The sequence below is a fragment of the Lasioglossum baleicum genome, chromosome 4 (genome assembly GCF_051020765.1).
Source record: "Lasioglossum baleicum chromosome 4, iyLasBale1, whole genome shotgun sequence".
Lineage (NCBI taxonomy): Eukaryota > Metazoa > Arthropoda > Insecta > Hymenoptera > Halictidae > Lasioglossum > Lasioglossum baleicum.
The window spans coordinates 7,183,704-7,206,639 of record NC_134932.1 but is presented as its reverse complement, the minus strand read 5'-3'; the positions used below and the strand labels follow the sequence as shown (position 1 = coordinate 7,206,639).

Sequence of the window (22,936 nt, the reverse complement as noted above, 5' to 3'; positions counted from 1 at the left end):
TGTATGCGATCAGACTCGAATTGAAGGGGCTGTCAAAAATAAACACCCTCTACAACCCTCTTATCGCGAGAAAAATGGCTATGACCGCGGTACTCCAGTCAGATTAATTGCTAAAATTGCTGGACAGACGTCTGTCCTCTTGTTTCGATGATTTGCGGATACGTTATTCATCTCAACAGTTTTAACAGCCATCTTCTGATAGTTAAAAGCAGATCATTAGTTGCGGTAAACTTTCAAGCTTTCCTTGAAGGAGTTAAAACCCGGAATCTACTTATAAATGAACAAAATGTTCAATTTTTAAAGATGAATGAATTTTTTCATCGATACGTTAAATAATTATATTACAGAGTTAATTGTAGATGCTTCTGGTAATATTTATGCGGAACAGCTAGCTATACCCGCGTGGGAAATAAAACGTTCGCCGGCGATGAAGTTCGTTCGGTTTTACGGATCGCTGAGAACCCGGTGGGCCAGAATAGCATAGCCGATCGATTGGGATCGGAAAATCCGTTCAGCGGGCCAATTAACGTCTAATTACAGGCTCGCGCGACCCTCTGCACCACTCGTGTCCCAAGGATTCGCGGATTTAGGACGCGAGAATCGTGCGATTCGGCTGGCATCGCGGAACAGATGATTAACCCAGTTTTAGGAGAAGTAAGTTTTACCGGGTTAATAGCTTCCGGGCTGATAAGGGGTCTCCCGGAGCGCGTATTAATTTTTGCGACAGATCGGGATGATTAACGTTACCCCAGTTCCGCGACGCGGCTTCTTGCTCCCAGGCCCTTCGCTCTTAATTTGCTAGAATTTTGCGCGCTGTAATAACGGTGACCCCGAAAATGGGGCCGTTACCTCTCCTGTCGCTGGCTGGAGAACCTTCCGGGCCGAGATAAAAAAATCATCATCCCACACGCGAACGACTTGTGTGGCGCGGAAAATTTGTTAAGTTTTTGGATCAAGTACATTTTCTAATTAAGGGCGCGCGCGATGAGGGCGTCACTCGAGCCCTTTCCACGTTGTATATTCTACGTTTAATGAAGCGGAGAGTGGGACGTGTATGTTTTTACTAACAAAAACTTAGGGAGAACGATCCCCACCAATGTTTTAAGTTTTAATAACCTACAACTTTTTTAATGTTGAATTTTTGTAACCAGCATATGTTTATTTACATCCTTCTTGTACATTCAATCGTATGTACTATTACTAGACCGCAGGTTTTATGCATTTATGACAACGATCAGTAGGTGTTATTTAAAACATTGAAAACATTCGACGAATTCTGAAATGCTTTTACAATGTCATTTTCATCCTATCGAACATATTAAGAGAGAAAATCAATTTCTATGTCACTCCGGTTTGTTGCAATTCAGGTGGACAATTTTTATTTTGCATAAAGATCCGCTGTCTAACTATTACAAACACTCACCTGTTAGATGGACCTTTTTCTTTTTTTTTGTTTGATTGTTTTACGTCGCTTCTTCAACTGCTATGGTCATTAAGCGAATATTAAATGGACTTAATATAATGTAGCACTTTAAGACTTTTTTTGTAGGGATCACGCGAACAAATTCGAAGAGAGATTGCATCATGAGCGACAAAAGGGAGTGATGAAATTGGAATAATGAAAAAAGGAACTGATTTCATTGAACCGCAAGGGAAACCGTATTATCCGTGTATTTTCATCCCCGGCGTTGCGTATCGTGTACAATATGCATTTCAAAGTGATTTCGGATCACGTTCGTTGCAGCGCAGCGTGCGCATTAAACATCCAAAAGACCTGCCCTGGTCGACCGCTCGTTCCGATTAGAGTTCAACAACGCTCCGCGCCGACAGAATCTACAGGTCGGCTCTATTTTCCGCTGACGTCCGCTATTTTTTCCCTTCTCTATCGCGTGTTGAATACTTAATCATTTATCGATCAGGGCCGATGTGTCCCGGCATTCGATGCGGTGTCGGCTGCTGCTGCTGCTGTTGGACGGATGGAGTGGGACAGAGGAAAAGAGAGACCAATCACCTCGAAAAGGCTTAATTAGCATAGAATCAATTAGTAGCGATTAGCATACGCTCGAATTAATTAGCACTAATTAACACCTCTCGCGGGGCACACGGAACGGACCCGCCGACGCGTTGCCAGCCGCGGAAAGAAAGAAATCTGTGTTTCCTTGTCGCTGTTTTATCGCGGCCACGCGATATTATTATCGATTTGCCGCGGCTCTCGCTCACCTCGGCAAGAAACCGCGATTATCGGCCAACCCGCGCGATTCCATTCCGCACGTTTCATTTTAACCGGAATTTATTCGCCTCTTCGAGAATCGTGGCACTCACGAGTAGAAAACGATTTTAAAACTTTCGAACGCCAGTAGAAGTGCATCTTGTTTGCCTGCGTACGCCGAGATGTGTTGAGAGTTTTATAAGATGTTATACATACTTCCGATAATGATAAGATAGTGATAAGAGTGTCTGTCGACTCTGTTCCACTATGATAGAGGAACTTGCTAACATAATCTAGATATTCTTGATACCTTGTATGATTAAATTTTCAAGACGAAAGTATTTTTTTCACTGACGTCGAGAAAGAAGGAGCTTACTCAATCCGATCTGTATTTTTTCGCATTTTTCTATGTATGTTCACCGATTACGCCGAGATGGATGAACCAATCGGAACGAAACCTTTTGCATACTGTAGAGTTTGCTCCCTGGGTGGTCCCGTGAAAACAAAATGTTGCATTTTTTTATTTCTTACGATTTTATTTGCGAAAAATGAATTATTTCTGCAGTTTGTAGGGTATGTCTCCCGATTGGTCCTTTAAAAACGCTTTTTTTGCGGTTTTTGTTCTAAATAACCAATGAGACCGAAAAACCATCCTACAGTGTTCTACAAATTCTGCTCGTTCCATTAAAAAGTGCGAAATTAAAAAATTTTATACAAAAATTAAACCGACTTTGATAAAACGCATTAAAAAGTATGAAACAATTTCCATTTAATTTATGTGAATACACACGAACTTAAAATTTTCCAAATGACATATGTTGCTGATTATGATTTCATTGGAATATGATGGACTTGGAAATCAGTAGGTGGGAAGAGAAGATACATTAATATGTGAAAGCATGTAGAAGAATTTAAGGAATTTCGTAATTTCCAGTGTCGAGAAATTTCAATTTTGCGCCGCCTCCGAAAAGATTGTATTGTATTTAAGTTCGTGTGTATTATTAGTGCGTTCTTTTGTGTTTAACGTCGATTGTTTTACTCATCGGCCACTATCATTGTTTTCTTTTTGTAGTACATAGTAACAAACTGCTTAATAGGATTGAATTTCTATATTTTGAGTTTCTGCCAAAACATGTGAAAGGTGCGGACGCCGTAGAACAATTGCGATTGGAAAGAAGTCGTCAGGTTGAGCATTGAACAGTGAACGGAGAGAATGAACGGCGTCCGCGTTTTGTCGGTCGGGAAAAATTGCAGCCAGTCAGTTCGATATGATTCCGCTGGTTTCGACTTAATCGCCGCGATATCGGATTCCGAAAGGACGTCCGATGGAGCCATTAAAATACTTGAACGGCACGTTCGCGAGCCTGACGCGACGACTTATGAATTATCGCGGCTAGAATGGCTGCGCGTGATATAATTGAGCCGCGCGCCGCGACCAATAAACCCACCAATTTATTCAATGCCTGCCGCAGTAATTTGTACGTCCTTGTTGAAACGTGGCCGCCGAACCGTATTCCTTTCGACCCATGGCACCACGGCGCGCGACCACGTTTCACGGCTCGTCAACGCCGCGAAATAAACCGTGAAAATAATTTGCTAATTGATGTTCCGGGGGTCACTCGTTAATTGGATGACGCGAGAAACCCGGCGCAACTTCGCACTTCATTTCTTTCTTTCCTCTGCGGTTTATTCGCGCGGTTCGAGAGCGAATTTTTTTCTGCGCGGTTTGTTTGTTGTGCAGTTGAAGTTGTTGTGATTGCGAAAGTCAGCCTGTAAATTGCATCTCCGACAATAATTTGGTAAGCGAGTGCCACGCATCGATGTTTGCCAATTTATTGACCGTGATACGATTTATAGAACAAATTTTATTCTACGATTTATAGAATGAGAATCTTATTCTACGATTTACAAGATAAATTTTGTTGTGTCGTTAGGAATGTAACGAATATTGTGAGGTGTGTTTTATTTTGCGGTTGAGCTTCTTAGTACTATTCATTATGATAATTTGAAGAATTTAAGTATACTATATTAGTTTTAATTTATCAAACATATTCAACAAGAAATTAAATATTTATTTCACCCCAGCTTGTTGCAATTCAAGTAGAAATTGTTTATTTTGCATAAAGATCCGCAGTTTATTCGTTACGGTACATTGGTTTGATTTTGCCGCGATGATCCCGTCGCTATCTTCGATCTTCACCGCTCCACTATATCTGTACCTTTACGCAAAGTATTTCCAGTTTTTCCAAATCTAATACAATTTTCTTTTTGCAGGGAGTCAATAATCGACGAAGGATATCATGTGGAATACACCGTAGAAAGTTGAATTCTCCTGAAGAAAAACTTTCCACTCACCAAGGCAAGTGCAACACGATAACCAGCAAATAATAGTAGAATCTTACTATTCTATAGAATAAATACAATACTAACATTCGTTGGATTGTTCTGTTCCTTCCTCTATTTTCCATCGGCAGGTTTAGAACTGTTTTAGCACTTCACCTAACCTAGCTCCGAACCCCCTCGGAAAGTTTTTCCGTTGGCCGGGACATTATAAACTACGATACGCCGCGCCGGGTTGTAAATTCCGTTTATTTCGGTAAAGTACACAGCGCTACGTTGAGTTACACGCGTCCAGCTGATTTGTGAGACTTCGCGAAACTACCCTCGATGAAGATTGCTCGTTCCTCCCGCGGAATCGCCCCCGTGGTTTCTTTCCAACGTTGAAGGAGAATAATTGTGGTGAAGTTGAGGCCTTTGTGCTCGCTAAGAAGATACATGGTTGCCGGCGAACTTAGTTGCTCGGAATAGTTTTTGTTGGCTCGCTGGCGAGTTACCTCGAAGAGGGATGAGTAGCCAGGATAATTACGTTTCCCCGTGCTCCCGGATTTGATTCACCCGGAATTTCGATTCGACTTGTATCGGATCCTGTTAACAGCCGCGCTCGAGAAATTACCAACGGAACGAGCTCTCGTAAACACTGATGTTTTTAACCAAACAGGCTGCGATGTTCATTTGTAACCGAGAGTACCGAAATTAGTTTCGTAAAATACTCGCGACAATTCGCTTGAGGCATCACACAATTCCCGCGAGGTGAGAAATCAAGAACTTCGCTACTTCCCGAGAAAATCTGGAAGAATAATTTCTGCAAGCGTAAAAGATTCATCTAACAAGTCCACGTAGAAAGTTTGCAGTGTGTGTAGCTGTTCTCTCGAATTCGGCGAGCGAAACGTGCGCTCCCGGCGCGACGCGCGACGTTGTCTCGTGTATGTACAATCATCTGGGCAGGGTGGACTTGAAAAATTCATAAATATTATCGTTAACATCCGGCTGTGACAGTTCTCCGAGGTCGTCCGTCTCTGTTGTCTATTATCGTCGCTTTTCTGCACGCCGTTCCTCCTCGCTAAAAGGAAATGAGAGAGATCGCAATGAAAGTTTACGTTCGAGACAGCAGGTGCACGCGCGGCTGCGACATTGCTCCTCGCGAGATGAAATTTTTCGGACAAAATTTGTTACGATTGTAACACGATGAGAACTCGATCATTCCTCACATCGTATGTTTTATTCTCGTGCATTGTTTGAATCAGTGCGCGCGCGATCGATTGCACCGAGATAGAAAACGAGTCTGGGTTCACGTATTTCGCTGAGATGATATACCACATTACACCCTCTTATATCCAACGGGGGATTAAAGGGAGCTCGGTGTACTTAATCATCGCCAGCAGAGTCCAATCATGGTACAATGATGGTACTTCAAAGTGACATTGAATGCTGTAGAACAGCCGTCGCGCACGGAGCGGCGATGAATAATATTTAATGAGGACCGGTGGCCACCGTACACCGGATCTGAAGCTTGAATACGCTTAGGGAAATTAGGCTCGCGAGTGCCGAGAGGAATGGCCGGGGCCTGTGACTGGCAGTATATCGCGGATCCCCTGCCGGCTGCGACAGAACCATGACCGTAGAGACGACGGCAGCGTACCGTTACCGGCCTGCTACCGTAAATCAACCTTTAGTATCGCCAACTCCTTCGACCTCGATAAAAAGCAGCAAAGACGGCGAAACAACCGTGTAATCCTGCCGTGCTTAATAAACGGAACATCCCGGAAAACAACGACTTCCGGCCGGCTCCAGTAGACCATCTTGTTCGTCGCCTTGTTCCATTTTGCTGCGATCTACGAGGTCTGCCCGGAGAGTGCCTAGTGCTTCTTCATACATATATTCACGTCTTACAAGGGAAGGACCCCTAGTATGCGACTTCGATTTTGATAATTTTTTGTGAGATGATGGTACATGGATCCTTAATTATGTATGCAAAATATTAGGTGTAGTTACTCAATAGTTTTAAAGATATAAACAATTAAAGTTTAGAAGTTCCATTAGCCGTGTAAGCAGGTTGCGTGATTCACAGGTATGAAACTTAATTGTTTATATCTTTAGAACTATCGAGTAACTACACCTAATATTTTGCATACATAATTGGGGATCCATATAGCATGATCTCACAAAAAATTATCAAAATCGAAGTCTGACACTTGGGGTCCTTCCCTTGTTAGTGGTCTGCCGTGGATAATGTTTATCCACGATAAATTGTCAATATGAAAATGAGCGGCGTTTCGCCTCGGAGCGTGACGGATCAGACTCGCCGACCAACAATTGTGTACGCGGTGCGCCTAACGAGGTTCTTACTTGAAAAATAATATTTTTTTTCTGCAAATACACCGCGAGGTGAGGGTACTTCATACGCTTCGCGAGGTTTGCGTTCTAAAATGATGCATTTCACACGCGACGAGCCGATAATAAGAAACGCAGCCCCCGGCTCGACCGTCAAATTGAAGGAAAATGATGGACAAGCGTGGAGTCTTCCGGAATCCATCATAATTTCCATTTTGGATGGCTAACAGTAGCAATTATATAGTCGCTTGCGTGTTCAGAACAATCGAATAAATCACGAAATCGAGATTTTAAACTCGATAGTAAATGAAGTTTCGAAGGCTCGCAATATCTATTGAATGCGAACCATTATTGTAAGCAATAATATTTAAAATGGAAATTGAAAGTAAATACAAAGTCCAAATATTTTCAATATTCTCAAAATAAAATACTATTTTCAAAAATTACTGCATCAAATAAAATATATTATTTTCAAAAATTATCAAAATCGAAGTCGGACACTTGGGGTCCTTCCCTTGTTAGTGGTCTACCGTGGATAATATTTATCCACGATAAATTGTCGATATGAAAATGAGCGGCGTTTCGCCTCGGAGCGTGACGGATCAGACTAATTCGCCGCCCAACAATTGTATACGCGGTGCGCCTAAAAAAGTTTTGGCTCGAACAATAATATTTCTTTCTGCAAATACACCGCGAGGTGCGGGTACTTCATACGCTTCGCGAGGTTTGCGTTCTAAAATGGTGCATTTCACACGCGACGAGCCGATAATAAGAAACGCAGCCCCCGGCCCGGCCGTCAAATTGAAGGAAAATGATGGACAAGCGTGGCGACAGGTGTTTCCCCGCAATTAGCGTGAACACGGCTTAAGGCGTACTGTGCGGCCCGTCACGTCGCGTCGGTGCAGTTCGTATATACAATTGCACGCCTCTGCCTCGCCGCGGCGCGGCAGTGCCAATAAATAAAACGATATTATGACCGGCGGCAACTGGTTTGCAATGCTTTCACCGGTATCTAGTGCAAAGTACTTAAGAGGCATGCTGCAAGCGTGTATTATCCGGGTGCGACGTACACGTCCGACGTCGCGCCGACGATATTTCACGCGTGCCCCGGACGTCGTCGTTCTCTTTGCCGATCGCCGTCGGTTCGCCCCGACCGTTCATTTCCACCCGATCCCCCGCCAAACTAATTACTAGACCGCGAATCCCTATCTTGTTATTTATCTACGAAACTAATTATACCGGGGACCGGCCGATACCCTATCTTGTTATTATTTATCCACCGAACTAATTACCAGCCTGCGGATTTCTATGTTAATCGCCCGAACGGGGTCATCGATTAATTAATATTAGTCATTTTAATGAAACGTTCGCGGGGACAGGCCGCGGTTATTGAATATACGCAGAATTGATTAGTCTGCGATGTTGAGGCATATGGTGCTATTACAATGAAATGCACAAGTGTCTGCGCGAGTCTATTGTAATTTCCTCGGAGCAGAAAGGCTTGTTCGTGATTCGAAGTAGAGAAGCGAATGATACGGTACTTATTTTCGAAAAATGATACGACGATAAACATGCAAATCGCCCAGAAGTGCCTCGAGTTTTCGAGCATCGGTGTTACTGTCGATATGAACGCTTGTACAGCGGTCTTACGATTTGTCCCGGTTCACGACAAACGTATTTCGCAACCGAATGACTGTAATAAATGTGCTAATACCGGGCTGCCGGCTCGAAAGTGCCACTCACGGAATTATTAGTGTGGCCGTATCGGACAGTTGCCTTTTAATATTTCAGTTTGTAACGGATGTTGCTTTTATTTTTGAGACTACGGCCTGTCGAAGTATCGCTCGGACACGTACAGATTGGTGCTGCGAGACGGACGTCCCGACTGACCATGAATGTCCGACCGGAAATCCCGCTTGAAAAATATTTATATCGGAAGTTTCTTTGCGAAATGGCCACCGAGCGGCATTTAACGTACTCGTGGTCCCGAAACTGGTGAATACTTTATGCCGTTCAGTGTCAACGCCGTGGACAATTCTATTCGGTAGGTTTTAGTGTTACGACGTCGTAAATGCTGCACAGATTGAACACCAGTTATGCCTGGAATGGGAATATTTTTATTCGGCACATGTCGTTCGATTTTCTTGCTTGTTACTGTGTAGTAATGCTGCTGCAATATTGATCGATCTATTAAGGGTGGAGACTCCTTTTTCCGGGATTGCGAGGGTGCGGCATTCGCGTTCTCATTCCTCCATAATAGAAAAATGGGATTCTTCAGTCGTCAAACACGCTAGATAAAAGATCGGTGTAGGGCGCTGTCGCCCTCGAAAGACCTATTTTTCGTTTACGAGGCGTAATTTGCACTATTTTCATAGCTACAGTTACTCAAATTAAAATTCGGACGCTTTAAAAAAGACGATAACGTTTTTAATATTGTTCTATACGATTTGAACTTTTTCAGGAAGCTAGAGCAATTAGTTTACTACAGGATGCGAAACAAGTCTCTAGCTTATCGGGAAGTTAGTTTAAAATCAATTGCAAAATTTGTACCGAACCAACAGACAGACAAACGGACAGACAGATAGACAAGAAAGCGAGCTAATAAAAACGTGGTAAAAATACTAAAAGTTGCATTTTACAACTTTTTCATGTGGGCCGATATTGAAAATTTAAAAAATACGGGAAGTTAGTTTAAAATCAATTGCAAAATTTGTACCGAACCTACAGACAGACAAACGGACAGACAGATAGACAAGAAAGCGAGCTAATAAAAACGTGGTAGAAATACTAAAAGTTGCATTTTACAACTTTTTCATGTGGGCCGATATTGAAAATTTAAAAAATACGTTTTGTAGATCGGTCGACGTTGCAATGAGCTACAAACGTTTGAAGATGGTAAAAATTGCAGATTTTCACGATTTTCGGCCTATATCTAAGAATTCTTACACCTTCCAATTTCAATGCCTGTCGTTTTTCCCGCATCAACCGATTTCGATGACCAGTTGTGATTATGTCCAGCTGCAACAATTTATGTATTAAAAAATACTTCGTTCCGTTAAAAAAAAAAACAAAGTTCATCTTCAGAATATGCCCCACACGAATAACAAGATAATAATAATAAAAATCAAGATCTCGAAATCGGGTGAACCACCCTGTATTAGCATTCAATAGATACTGCTCGCTACTTACAGTTTTCTCGACGGAACAGTAGGCTGAGCTAATTTCTTTTTACGATGTTGAGTATGCTATTATTCGCGTGGGAATGACGGAGTTATTTGTCTAGTTTATATATTGAGCTGAGAGAGTAATGGCTGTGTAATAAATCTTTACTTAATTTCTGTTTCACTAAGTAAATCACTTCGATTTTATGTTTGCGCTGCTTTCCCTGAATAAATCATGCTGACTTTGTGCTGGTCTGGTAGTTAACCTGTTAATCTAATTCTCGCAACTTGTAAAACGGTGGATTAACTCTAAAATATTGATAGTCTGTTACACCATCATTTTATTTCAACGATTTACTTAACGTTGCTTTTTATTGGATTGGTGGATGGAAATTAATTCTACTTTGCAGAAAGATATTAGGAGAATAGAAGATTATCTAAATATTTGAACAGTTGAAGTGATACACACGTTTAAAAGTTATTAATTTATTCCCCATTGACAGCATTTTTAGTACTACCTCTATCTCATAATAATAGTAGCACTTGATGAATTTAATTTGCCCCATAATGGTAGTAGCATAAGAAAGTAAATGTAGAACGCAACATTTGTTATCAAAAAGTTAGATTATATTAAACAATAAATTAAAAAATATTACTCCTAATTTTTATTTTGAGTGTTCAGACAGTTTCTGGATTTTTCAATAATTTCGTTACTGCATTTTAATTTGCTTTCCCTATATGCGTGAGCTTAAAATTATTGGAGCCATCGTTCTTCATTGCTTCCAGCATAACTTGCTTTTTCTCATCTTACTTTTACAATGGATTGATATCCAACCGAAATAAAACAATTGATTTCGATCAGCGGATGAAATTCGAAAAATAGTTATAACTCGTAATAATTAGGTTAACCTAAACATTGAAAGATGTGTCGAAACAAATGACAGATGTAATGAAACATTATAATTTTGATTGAACATAACTTACAGCTGCATTCGCCAATAATTCCCGTTTAAATATATTGTATTCACTTGCTACTATTATTATGGGACAGAGGGAGTATAATATTAGTCCGCATAATAAAATTTTTGTAATCATTTCCTATGAACGGATCTTTACAATTTCAACAACTGTACAATGAGAGAACGTACAGTGGTAGGTTCAGTGTGAACCGGGCAAGTAACGCCGTTGTAAAGCAACAAATAAAAACGTAGAATATGCGTGCAATACGAGCTTGATGAGTGTGTTAAATTTCAGCATGATGCTGGGATTTTTCGCGTTGCAGGAAAATAGAGGAATTCTCCGGATAAAAAAGTCGCATGGTGCGCGCGCGCGCGCCGAAGGCAACGATAAAATGGCTCGTAACTCAAGGCGAGGCAGAGTATTTTCGGGGCAAACATCCCTTCTCCGAACGGTTATTCCGATTCTACGGGGTGTAATATGTAAAGAGATACCCGGAGCTCGATGGTATCCGCGATTTCCTTCCAAAGTGCCGCGTCGATTTGGGAACCGCGAGAATGCTATTCCGCCCCGTATCACGAACGAGTGAATTATGCAGGAATTATTCCCGTCTCGGTGACTTTATACACGCTGCTACCGTTCCTTATTTATTGCGACTCTTATCCGTAATTATGCCGGTGCTCGTGTGTGCCCTGAGAACGTCGTATATCATCAGATTTTACACAACAATATTTATTGTGTCTACATCGATATTTTCCACGGCGAGTAAAATTTATTCACGCCGCATCGATCGACTGTTTTAGTGGTCGCGCGAATTGCATAAAAATCAGGGGATAATAGCCACTGGAGCAAGTCTAAAAACAGCAATAAATTATTTGTTCATACTGAAAAAAGAATTGTTTAATTTTTGTGGTCGCCGACCACGCGGCGAGCGATTAAACGATTATTTTCGGAACTGCTTCAGGCACAAGACACATCCAGAGCTGGGCATTATTTGGCGAAAAAAATATCTGAAATACTATTTATATATTTTAGAGTTTATTTTGCTTAAAGAAAATAGTATTTTATTTGAACAATCTGAACCTCGAAATAAAATATTTCTATTCTAATAATCTGAAACACAAAGTAAACTATTTCTATTTTAACAATTTCATCCACAAAATAAAATATTTCTATTCTAATAATATGAAACACAAAGTGAAATATTTCTATGTTAATAATCTGAAACACAAAATAGAATATTTTATTTTTTGCGTCGTTATACCTAATACTTTCAGAAATCGCATTACTTACTAATATTTCTTATTTTAGCTATAATTTAAGGAAGAAATGGTACTTAATATAAGAAACGATATCATTTGCCACATTTTCGTTTTATTTCTTTGTTTGACTGCTGCTATTCGCATACAACAAGGTGCAGCGTTCCAAATTGGAATCTGTTAGGCTGCTCCTTCGAGGGGACACAGAATCAGTCCAGGAAAGCTAAAAAGTCTCTCAACTGGGGCAGAGGATGGAATAGCTGTGTGTGTTGTATTTTAGAAATAATGTTTTCATGTATTTGTACTTTGCAATACTTTCAATTCGTGTATTACTATCGCTGAAATATTGAAATAATTCTAATTCTGCAATGTTTGTACGACTGATATCATTTGTTTCTTTTTCCCTAAAGGAAAGAAGTCATCTGCTTCTTTGTTTTGTGAAAGTAATTGAGGTCGTGACTCTGAATCTGGATTTGCTATCTGTTTCAAAGCATTTAATACGGTTTCTTTGATAAAAGTACGTTTTTCTTGATTTAAGTCTTCCGGAATCCATCGTAATTTCCATTTTGGATGGCTAATAGTAGCAATTATATAGTCGCTTGCGTGTTCAGAAAAATCGAATAAATCACGAAATCGATATTTTAAACTCGATAGTAAATGAAGTTTCAAAGGTTCGCAATATCTAATGAATGCGAACCATTATTTTAAGCAATAACATCTAAAATTGAAATTGAAAATAAAGACAAAGTCCAAATATTTTCAATATTCTTAAAATCAAATACTATTTACAAAAAATTACTGCATCAAATAAAATATTTTATTTTTAGAGTTGTACAGATACTGTAAAAAATAAATGGGATTATTTACTATTTACTATTTAAAATACTATTTTCCCCAGCTCTGTGTGGACACATCACACCGGTCTAACCAATTTTTCTGCGATAAAAGACGCGGTCACTGGGCTGTCTCTCTTTCTCCGTCTCCCGTTTCCTCGCGATCCCCTCGTCATTCCGGTGTAATTTACCGGCCACACGGTACACAAAAATACCGCACGTACCACGGTCTGCGATCGATCCCCCATAAAACGTCCGCAATATTTATCAACATACCGGGGTGTGTACACACTGCGTCCGTCCCCGCTAGCGCGACTTTTGGCAAGGCTCCCAGATACGTGAACGGTTTCGTGAATCCGTGGATCGCGCGGGTCGATCCTCGGGTCTCAGGTGAAAGGGAACGAAGAGCGTGGGAGGGGAAAGGGCAAGTTAACTGGAAAGGCTAACGAACTAATTAAACTACTGTCCATCGTCGGATGAGAGATATCAAGCTTCCGTTCGCTCGCCTCTCTCCAGCCAACAGTTTCTTTCGGTCTCGTTCTAACCTCCGTTTTCTTCCCCTCTTTCTTTTTACTTCTTCTTTCGTCTGCTTTCGTCGGGTTCTCTGTTACCTTGTGTACACGGTGTGGGACTGTTAAGGCGAGCCACGGAACCCAACCAGGATTAACGAGCCTTCGCTACGCATCCGTGTCGCGTTTTTCGAGCGTCTCGTTTTTGCTCCTGTACACGGGCAAAGTCGACGAAGACGTCTCGACGGATGAATGGCGGACACCGCGACACCACGGTTCCGATCGATTTACTGAATCACGGACGGGTGATTGATGGCGATGTACGAGAACCCGAAAATATAAGGGTCAGGTCGGTCGAGCCGGGCACCCGAAATTTCGAGACTGAATTCGTCGGATACGACCCTGAATTGAAAGTATTTAACCTTTAGTATAGAAGTGATGACTCGGAGAGTCACCATTAAAAATTGCTGTGCGATATTCAAAATACTGTTTACACGATCAAATATTTGATGATTGCATAAGTTCCTGTTTGATTTTCATAGATGTCAAAAAAAAAATATCACCATTCTTTTCTACAATTAGAAATATAATTGATTAATAATGCTGTGTTCTTTAAAATTTAACCAATGAATGTTATTTTCAAATCGGGCACGAACTTATGCTTATGCTTATTTCATATCCATGAAATAAGAAAAATCATAACGAATGGAATTATTTTAGGTCGAAAGGAATTAACACTATTTCTACCAAGAGGTGTCAAAAGACACCTTTTGGTCGAAATAGGTATACACTAAATCGTGGTAAAAATAGTGTTAAAATGGCTCCGAGTGCAAAGGGTTAAGTTTCGATAGCCCCCACCCGAAATTTTCGGAATCTCGCACACCTCTAGCGACCAAAAGTGAAGCGTCGCCAGGTCACGGGAACAGACTCGAATCGAGGGGTAAAAGTGACCCCTTCTCCGCCAGTACCGGATTAATCACGCGTCATTGTGACACGTGCATAACAGATGAAACGTGTCACGTGATCGGACCGTGGCCAAAGCGTGGGGGAATAGCCTAAAGAGTGGGAGCTTTAATCTGGCGACTCTGCTAGTGATTGATCACTGGAAGCCTCTTTAACGGCAGTTCGGATTGGACTCGCTTGCAACCCGACTGCAGCCATGTGATTTCCTTGAAAATTTAATAGGCCTGGTGTGTTTGCCACAATGTAAGCTCTCCAAACGGTCCGAGGCTTCGGTGTTTCCATCAATGCGGTTTCATCGGAATTTTCGCGGCCCAGCAATGTGAACGCGTTGAAACTTTGAAGCGTTCGGTGTATGATTGTTGCAGAAGTTCTCGAACCTTTTTCAGTTAAACTTAATCGGCAGTTTTACTTGAAACCTTTAATAGTCCCGTTGCCACGTCGCCGTAGAATTTCTGCAGTTTCCAGTTTAAAAACTCGGAACGGCTTGAAACTTTGCTGAAATTTTAATCATCCTGTGTTTGTCGCAACGCGCGAATGCGTGTTGTTTTCATTAACGTGGTTTTGTGGGAATTTTAATGGTCATGACGTTTGCCACGATGTTTCCATATTGAAATTTTAATGCGTTAGTGTTTACAAGAATGCGAGTAGGAATTTTAATGAGTACTGTGCTTGCAGCCTTTTACAGTCCCGGTATTTCCGATAACGTGGTTTTGTTGAAGTTTGAATGGTTCTGGCTAGAACGTGCTGCTTTAGAAATATTAATGGGTTTGATATATGTATACAACGATTGTAAATCGAAAGTGTACGTCGAATATTCGAGGATTACGAATTTCGATAAATATTTGATGTACATTTTCGACGAGGCGAATCTTTCTACAACCAGGATGTTCCAAATCAAATTGGAGCTGTTCGTACGAGAGAACGTAGTGTTTTTCATTTCAATCTTACTCAACGTTTTCATTCCATCTCGCCCGACTTTTAATACCAAAAAGTACGTCGTTCAACATTTCCTCTTTGCCGATGTTCAACGGACAAATCGTTTCCCAGCAACAATACATTTTTAAGCCACCTGGCCACACCGACATTTCGCGTGAAATGTCGAAAATATGCAATCGTTCCACTCAGAAAAATGAAGTACGAGTGCAACGAACGTTTTATTAAAATTTTATTCCGTCTGAAAAATGATCTTACTCCTTCTTCAAATAATTTTATTCTGTCTGAAAAATGATTTTACTGCTTAAAATCATTTTATTCTGTCTGGAAATTGATTTTATTCCTTAAAATCATTTTATTTTGTCTGAAAATTGATTTTACTCCTTCTTCAAATAATTTTATTCTGTCTGAGAATTGATTTTACTCCTTCTTCAAATCATTTTATTCTGTCTGAAAATTGATTTTACTCCTTCAAATAATTTTATTCTGTCTGAAAATTGATTTTACTCCTTCTTCAAATAATTTTATTCTGTCTGAAAATTGATTTTCGAATTTCTGTGAAATCGTATCGCTAGTTCGACGACGCCGACGGTTCTCCGATAAACTTCGTGATTCAGTTCGAGCAAAGATACATAGGACTCTTGAAGGATTACCGAAGAAGATAAATCGAGGGCTTCGAGTTTGAATAGGAAGATATTTAATTGGGAGTTCGAAGGCAACTTCTCCGCGGGGAAAGTTACGGTTTACCCGAAGAATTCGGAGTTTATAGGTTATTCGATAGAAAAACAAATCGGAAGTTCCGAGTTTACGGAAGAAGAGCTTAAACTCGAACCCGGGGAAAATTGGGAACACGGCCGGCACTCGACAAGAACCACAATTAGACCTTCAAGATTCGTTTTCAAGAAAACATTGGCGGACAAGACCGAGAACACGTGCAGAATGTTCGAGAACGCTCGCTATGGGAACTCCAAACAAATAAAACACGCATGGTGGACTTAAGATCTGAAAATAATATTATAACTGCTAAAGATCTATTATTTTACCATTTTTAGGTACGAAGGTAGATATCTAACTTTTCTTTACTAAAACAGAATTATTGATTATGTTCAAATATTAATAACTATACTAATTTGGATGATTGAACACTTGAAAATCGCTAACGAACGAATCCTGTTTCAGAGACTGTTCAACCCCTTGCCGTATCATTTTCTTTACAGTTACAGCGATTAAAACGTCGTTGTCCCCAAAAATGTCGTAGAAGAGAAAAGAAAATTTATATGTTTTGTATGGCTACATTTATTTTAATGCTTAAATATTGATTAAAAATGAATCAAATTTTATTTCAATGAAGAAGAAAGGCGTAACATTCACATTTGTTAGACTTTGTTTAAAATTTTCATGACGAATGTGACTCGGTAGAATCAAATTTTATTTCAATTAAAAAGAACGGCGTAACATTCACATTTGTTAGACTTTGTTTAAAATCTTCATGACGAGTGTGACTCGTTAAAATGCGGCAAGGGGTTAAGAACGCAAACCGTGTTATAAACTATCTTGACTTTCGATGAAGTAAAGTACTTCACGGTGTACAAATAAAAAAAAACAATACTGAAATCACATTCTTCAGACCTTTAACTACGTTGGTAAAAATTGTTCTATTTATGCAAATTTCTGAAATCGACTTTTTCCCGACTTTTCGGGCCGAATACCCCACTGCGCATTGGTTTGGTTTTGCCGCGATGTTCGCTTCGTTGCTATCCGCGATCTTCGCTCCACTATATTTATCCTCTTAGAAGAGGTCGCAAGGGGCAGGACAAAAGAAGGAAACGTTTTCAGGAGCGAATTGAGCAGCATCGCGGCCACGGAGCCGTTGCGCTGAATTCGCGCGAACGTCAGCGAGGCTAACAAACTTTTTATCTAAAAGTTCGGCTGTTCCAGCGAGCGAATTACAAAAACAGTGGCTGGCCCACTTTACGGATGAATACTCTCGCGAGTCGGTGCACTCCTCGTGCTCCAGATACCCATGGAGAACCGTCTGCATAGATGGAACAATCCTGCCTCGCGGCCTGTGGAATCGAGTTTGTCCCTCCTTTATAATCGTTCTGCATTGATTCGACGATATCGCGGATTCGTATCTGATGGCATGAACAACTCGATCCTAGCGCGGAATCGTGTTCACCGTATCGAAGGAACGGGACCTGGGGAGAAACTATTGTCGCGGTTGAATGGCTCAGATGGAGAAATTGATAAGAATAATAATCCGATTTATTTGTACGCGTGCTTCCTTCTTACTCGTTCTTTTACGGTCGTGCACTCCATTCGCGGAACGGTGTCGTCAACCCATCTGGCACAGGGGCAAATCTTTGTTGAAACACATGACGCAATGTTGTCTTTTAACCCTTTTGTCAATCATCAAATTTTTCGACGATATTCACCGATGCACTTTGTAGTTTTAGTGTGTATTTTTACGATCATCCGAGAACACGAAAATCTAGGATTGTTAAGATTTTAGTTTTAATGAAGTTTTACTTTTATTTTACTACAATTATTTGGTACCGATCTTTTTCACACTCACTCCTACCAATTCTTCCTCACATTACGCATAGGTTACCATTCATACCAATTCAAACAAAAATTATTCCCAACAAGGATAATTTAGTTTCAAATCATTTTTAGCTTCAAACGAGACACCCTGCCCTGCATATATATTAGGGTTGAGCTAAGCTATACTTGGAGAAAAATTTTGTAAGGTTATTCTGTAACGTTACACGTTATCAAAGTGCCCCGAGAAAGAACTCTCACTCCCGTACAATGGTTTCTTTGTTTTAATAATTCGTAACACATGACTTATTTAAAATGCTTTGTTGCAATTTATTAGTTCGAATATTAGCTTAATTTTCTGTCGTTTCCCACGTATTAATTCGTGATAGAAACACAGTTTCGTAACAATGAAAAGTACAACATTTTTAATAGTAGAACTGTTGTACAATGATCATGGAATCATAGCTCGTCGATCGCGAACCGGTGATCGCTTCGGACACCTTCGTTGGTGGTCGGTCACCGCCGCCGCGATTTTCAAATATTTTTAGCCGTGCATCCGCACGACGAGCGATTCGTCTTTCTTCTTGTTCTGGCTCTCAACGTGGAAGCACGTGCATAAGCCTGGTGTGAACCAAGTGTTGAATGAATTGTTTTATATTAAATAGTGGATTTCATTTAGTCTACGACACGTGGAATCGTCGACACTACCGACGAAATTCATACGTGAGGGCGAAACAATCAAGCCCACAATTTTATACAACTGTTTTTATCAGACGTTCATGGTGCGCACAAACCAATTAGCCGCAAGACCTGCTGGTACATACAAGTATGCCATTATCACAATGGCACCAGTTGCATCCGTCGTAAGAAGTGTGCCCATTCATGCATGCTGTACGAAAAAATTATCATATAGGAACGAATCACTCCAACAATCCATCAACAACCTACTAACAATTGTTAAAAGAGACCTCACCTATAACTGGATTATACGCAACAATGGCGAGCAGCAAGAACAAAGCGACAAGTTTCGTCCACATGTTGTCTTCTATGTTTTTCTCCAGTCAACAGAAGAGAATAACTGATTTCGCATAAGACCTCAACCGTATTATATGTATAGCCCCCCACACACTGATTCAACCGTTTTATCTAATATAGTCGTTTATTTATTAAGTCGCAAGCAAAAACTATGTAGCATCAGCGATTTGCTATAAAATTTTATTTTTCAAGTGCGGCACTTGTGCGTACGATGTCAAGTATGCACTTGCGTATGTCAAGACGTTTTTTCCTCATTCACTCTTTGATCTACGTGTTCTCTGGAAATATCTCGAAACATTGCGTAAGTTTATCTGCTTGCTACCCTTCCTACGAAATGTCGCAACGCATTCCTATTAGGTTAGACATTCTCATGCAAGTGTATGTAAATAGAAATGTTATTACTTACAGTCAACGTGATTGATAAGAAATAACGAAAACAGATAAACCGAGAACTTGACCTTGACGATTCATGTTTCCCAACACAAGAAAGCACTTTTCTGCTTGGTTTATTGACAACGATAACCTTCTGCATAGTGAGTGTAGACTGAGATGTTCGCTCTCACTCTCGTACAAGTTAAAAATTAATGCCCATACATCTCTTACTCTTTCTTCACACATTTCACTGTGCTCGCTATGCAATTTTCCGTGACACAAAATCGTTGCTCGCGCAGCTCGTCGCGTTGATAAAAATCCCGTAATAAACAGAACACGAACGCGTATATTATACATACTTATTTATTAATTTACCATCTATCGTGAAACTTGATCTCCCAATTGAATTCTCAAGTGATCCTCTATCAAATCCACCACTGGCCCCAGCTCGATCCACTCGATCCTGGATATCTGATAAACTCTATCGCGTATCGCGTGTCATCGGCAACGCGTTGAACATGTATGCGCGCGGCACGATTACCCACCGTTATCGCCGCCAAGATCAAGGGAGCCGATTAGCATGCATTCATTTATTCGTTTACCGATACGCGACGGCTTCCTAATTGAATAGGCGATTCAGTGGGCAGCAGCAATGTCTCTCGGCGAGTAACGACGTAATTGACCGGGTCCCGTTCATCATTTCCACCGTGCATCCCGATGGCCCGGAAACCACCGAGGTCGAATTCTGACTACGATGGTCTCTTTCTGTGTATATACATATATGTGTGTGTGTGTGTGTGCGTTCTTCGGCTTGCTTTTAGAAACGTTGGCTCACACACAACCCGGCAAACAATAATAATGAATAAACACGTCCCCAACGATTTCCGATGAACGTCGACACCATTTTCGTACTCAAGGTGTCGCAGGCGACTTTCCTCTCTTAGAGGCTTCGAATAAAACAAATTTATACCTTTTTGGGACACCCTGCAGACAGAATAAAATATTTCATGAAAACTTTGAAAGTCATTTTTGAAGACAGCGGTTTTCACTTAACTTTTGTTTCATCTTGTTTTATACAACATCTTTTCCAGTTTTGTTTTACTCCATCTTAAAATCATTTTACTCTGTATGAAAATTGATTTTACTCCTTCATCAAATAATTTTATCCTGTCTGAGAAATGATTTTACTCCTTAAAATCTGAGCCCAGGACACAATAGTAGTGCAATAAACACGACCGGGCAATCCCCCGGCCAGCCAGGTAGCTCTGCATGAAACCGCTATGGAGTGAATGCTGAACTTGTTTATTTTCCGTGCTGCCCTCACGAAAGTGACATGAGCCAATTCGTGGCGTTCTGCCGATTAAGAAAAGCCTAAACTCGATAGAATTAGGACTGTTTCTAGTGGTTTTATTCATGAACGTATCCTCGAAATTTTTAATTGAATACATTTTCTGCCCATCACCTGCGCTAGGGCAACGAAGCGACGAGGGCTTGGAACGCCTTGGCCAAGTGGACTGGAAGTGGTGCAATAAACACGGCCGGACAATCCCCCGGCCAGCCAGGTAGCTCGGCATGAAACCGCTAACAAGTGAATCGCTAAACTTGTTTATTTTGTAAAATCCGCAGTCTAGTGATCAGTTATGCTACTAATTGTACGATTCCAATCAAACATTTCTTCTAACGATTTGGATTCAAATTTTATGTACGACAGTGTGGTTAGGATTGATAGAAAAATTTAAGAGGAAAATATTGATGAGATCAAGGATATATATATATATATATATATATATATATATATATATATATATATATATATATAATATATTTATTCAATTTTGGACGTGACACGTAATAAACAGCGAAACCAACGAACATAACGATACATATTTTAGTCATACATACATACATACTTTAACGCGACGATACCACCTTTTTGTTTCATTACACTATAAAAAAACAACGCAGTAATACAATTTTATTAATTGCAATTAATTATATCAATTAGATTTGATCACTGTTGCTGTTGCAATTCTTCTTTGTCTAGTACGACGAAACGTCCTCTTCTTAGCAACAGAGTGTCAGTGGGGTTAGATTTTCCTTGGGTTTCCTTCTGTTGTTTTCTTCGTTGGTCCTCGCCGCCGCGCCGTCCTGTAGCCTCCGATAGCATGAAAAGAAAAACATTCTCACATTAAAATGTGTTTGTCACATGTACAATTGAAACTTTAATAAACTCCTCAAAAGAATTAAGTGTTCACCTCTGCGAGCCCGAAAAATTGCTACCAGTTTACATGATCATAACTCCGGCCAAAATTGCTGTATCAGTATCGATATCGTTACACAGTGTTTTGAAAGCGTGAAACCTCTAGTTTCAGATGCTCTGTTTAAAATAGCTGCTATCTTGCTTTTTTACAAAGTTATAGCGAGATAAAAACAACACTGACGTAGGTCAAGGAGTGAATGAGGAAAAAACGTCTTGACATACGCAAGTGCATACTTGACATCATCGTGCGCACAAGTGCCGCACTTGAAAAATAAAATTTTATAGCAAATCGCTGATGCTACATAGTTTTTGCTTGCGACTTAATAAATAAACGACTATATTAGATAAAACGGTTGAATCAGTGTGTGGGAGACTATATAATACGGTTGAGATCTTATGCGAAATCAGTTATTCTCTTCTGTTGACTGGAGAAAAACATAGAAGACAACATGTGGACGAAACTTGTCGCTTTGTTCTTGCTGCTCGCTATTGTTGCGTATAATCCAATTATAGGTAAGGTCTCTTTTAAAAATTGTTAGGGGGTTGTTGATGGATTGTTGGAGTGATTCGTTCCTATATGATAATTTTTTCGTCCAGCATGCACTCATGGGGAAACTCGTTCCGAAGGATGCAACGACTGCTTTTGTAATAACGGCAATTGGCAATGTACCGGTTTGTGCCCATCATGAACGTCTGATAAAAACAGTTCTACTATTAAAAATGTTGTACTTTTCATTGTTACGAAACTGTGTTTCTATCACGAATTAATACGTGGGAAACGACAGAAAATGAAACTAATATTGGAACTAATAAATTGCAATAAAGCATTTTAAATAAATCATGTGTTATGAATTATTAAAACAAAGAAACCATTGTACGAGAGTGAGAGTTCTTTCTCGGGGCACTTTGATAACGCGTAACGTTACAGAATAACGTTACAAAATTTTTCTCCAAGTATAGCTTAGGTCAATCCTAATATACTGTGAAGGGCAGGGTGTCTCGTTTGAAGCTAAAAATGATGTGAAACTAAATTATCCTTGTTGGGAATTCTTTTTTTGGGAGGGTTTTACTCCTCAAAATCATTGTATTCTGTCTGAAAATTGATTGTACTCCTTCTTCAAATAATTTTATTCTATCTGAAAATTGATTTTACTCCTTCTTAAAATCATTTTATTCTGTCTCAAAAATTATTTTACCCCGTCACGCATACTACACGATGCTAAGAAAAAATAA

At 40.2% G+C, this 22,936-nt stretch overlaps 1 protein-coding gene and 1 long non-coding RNA gene across 3 annotated transcripts in view; one reads left to right on the top strand and one right to left on the bottom strand.

The window, feature by feature from the left end:
• Positions 1-22,936, top strand: part of LOC143207827 (uncharacterized) — a 228,520-nt gene that overhangs the window by 32,216 nt on the left and 173,368 nt on the right. Inside the window, exon 2 of one of the 2 annotated variants that reach the window (XM_076421643.1) lies at positions 4,484-4,568. The exons of the other annotated variant lie outside the window; for it this stretch is intronic. The gene's annotated coding sequence lies outside the window, so the exon portion shown is untranslated. The remainder of the gene's footprint in view (positions 1-4,483; positions 4,569-22,936) is intronic. 2 annotated transcript variants of the gene reach the window in all.
• On the bottom strand, positions 18,343-19,883 carry LOC143207849 (uncharacterized). The gene is made up of 2 exons (XR_013008775.1): positions 19,010-19,883; positions 18,343-18,925 (listed from the first exon to the last, which is right to left on the bottom strand). It is a non-coding gene; the product is annotated as an uncharacterized LOC143207849 (long non-coding RNA).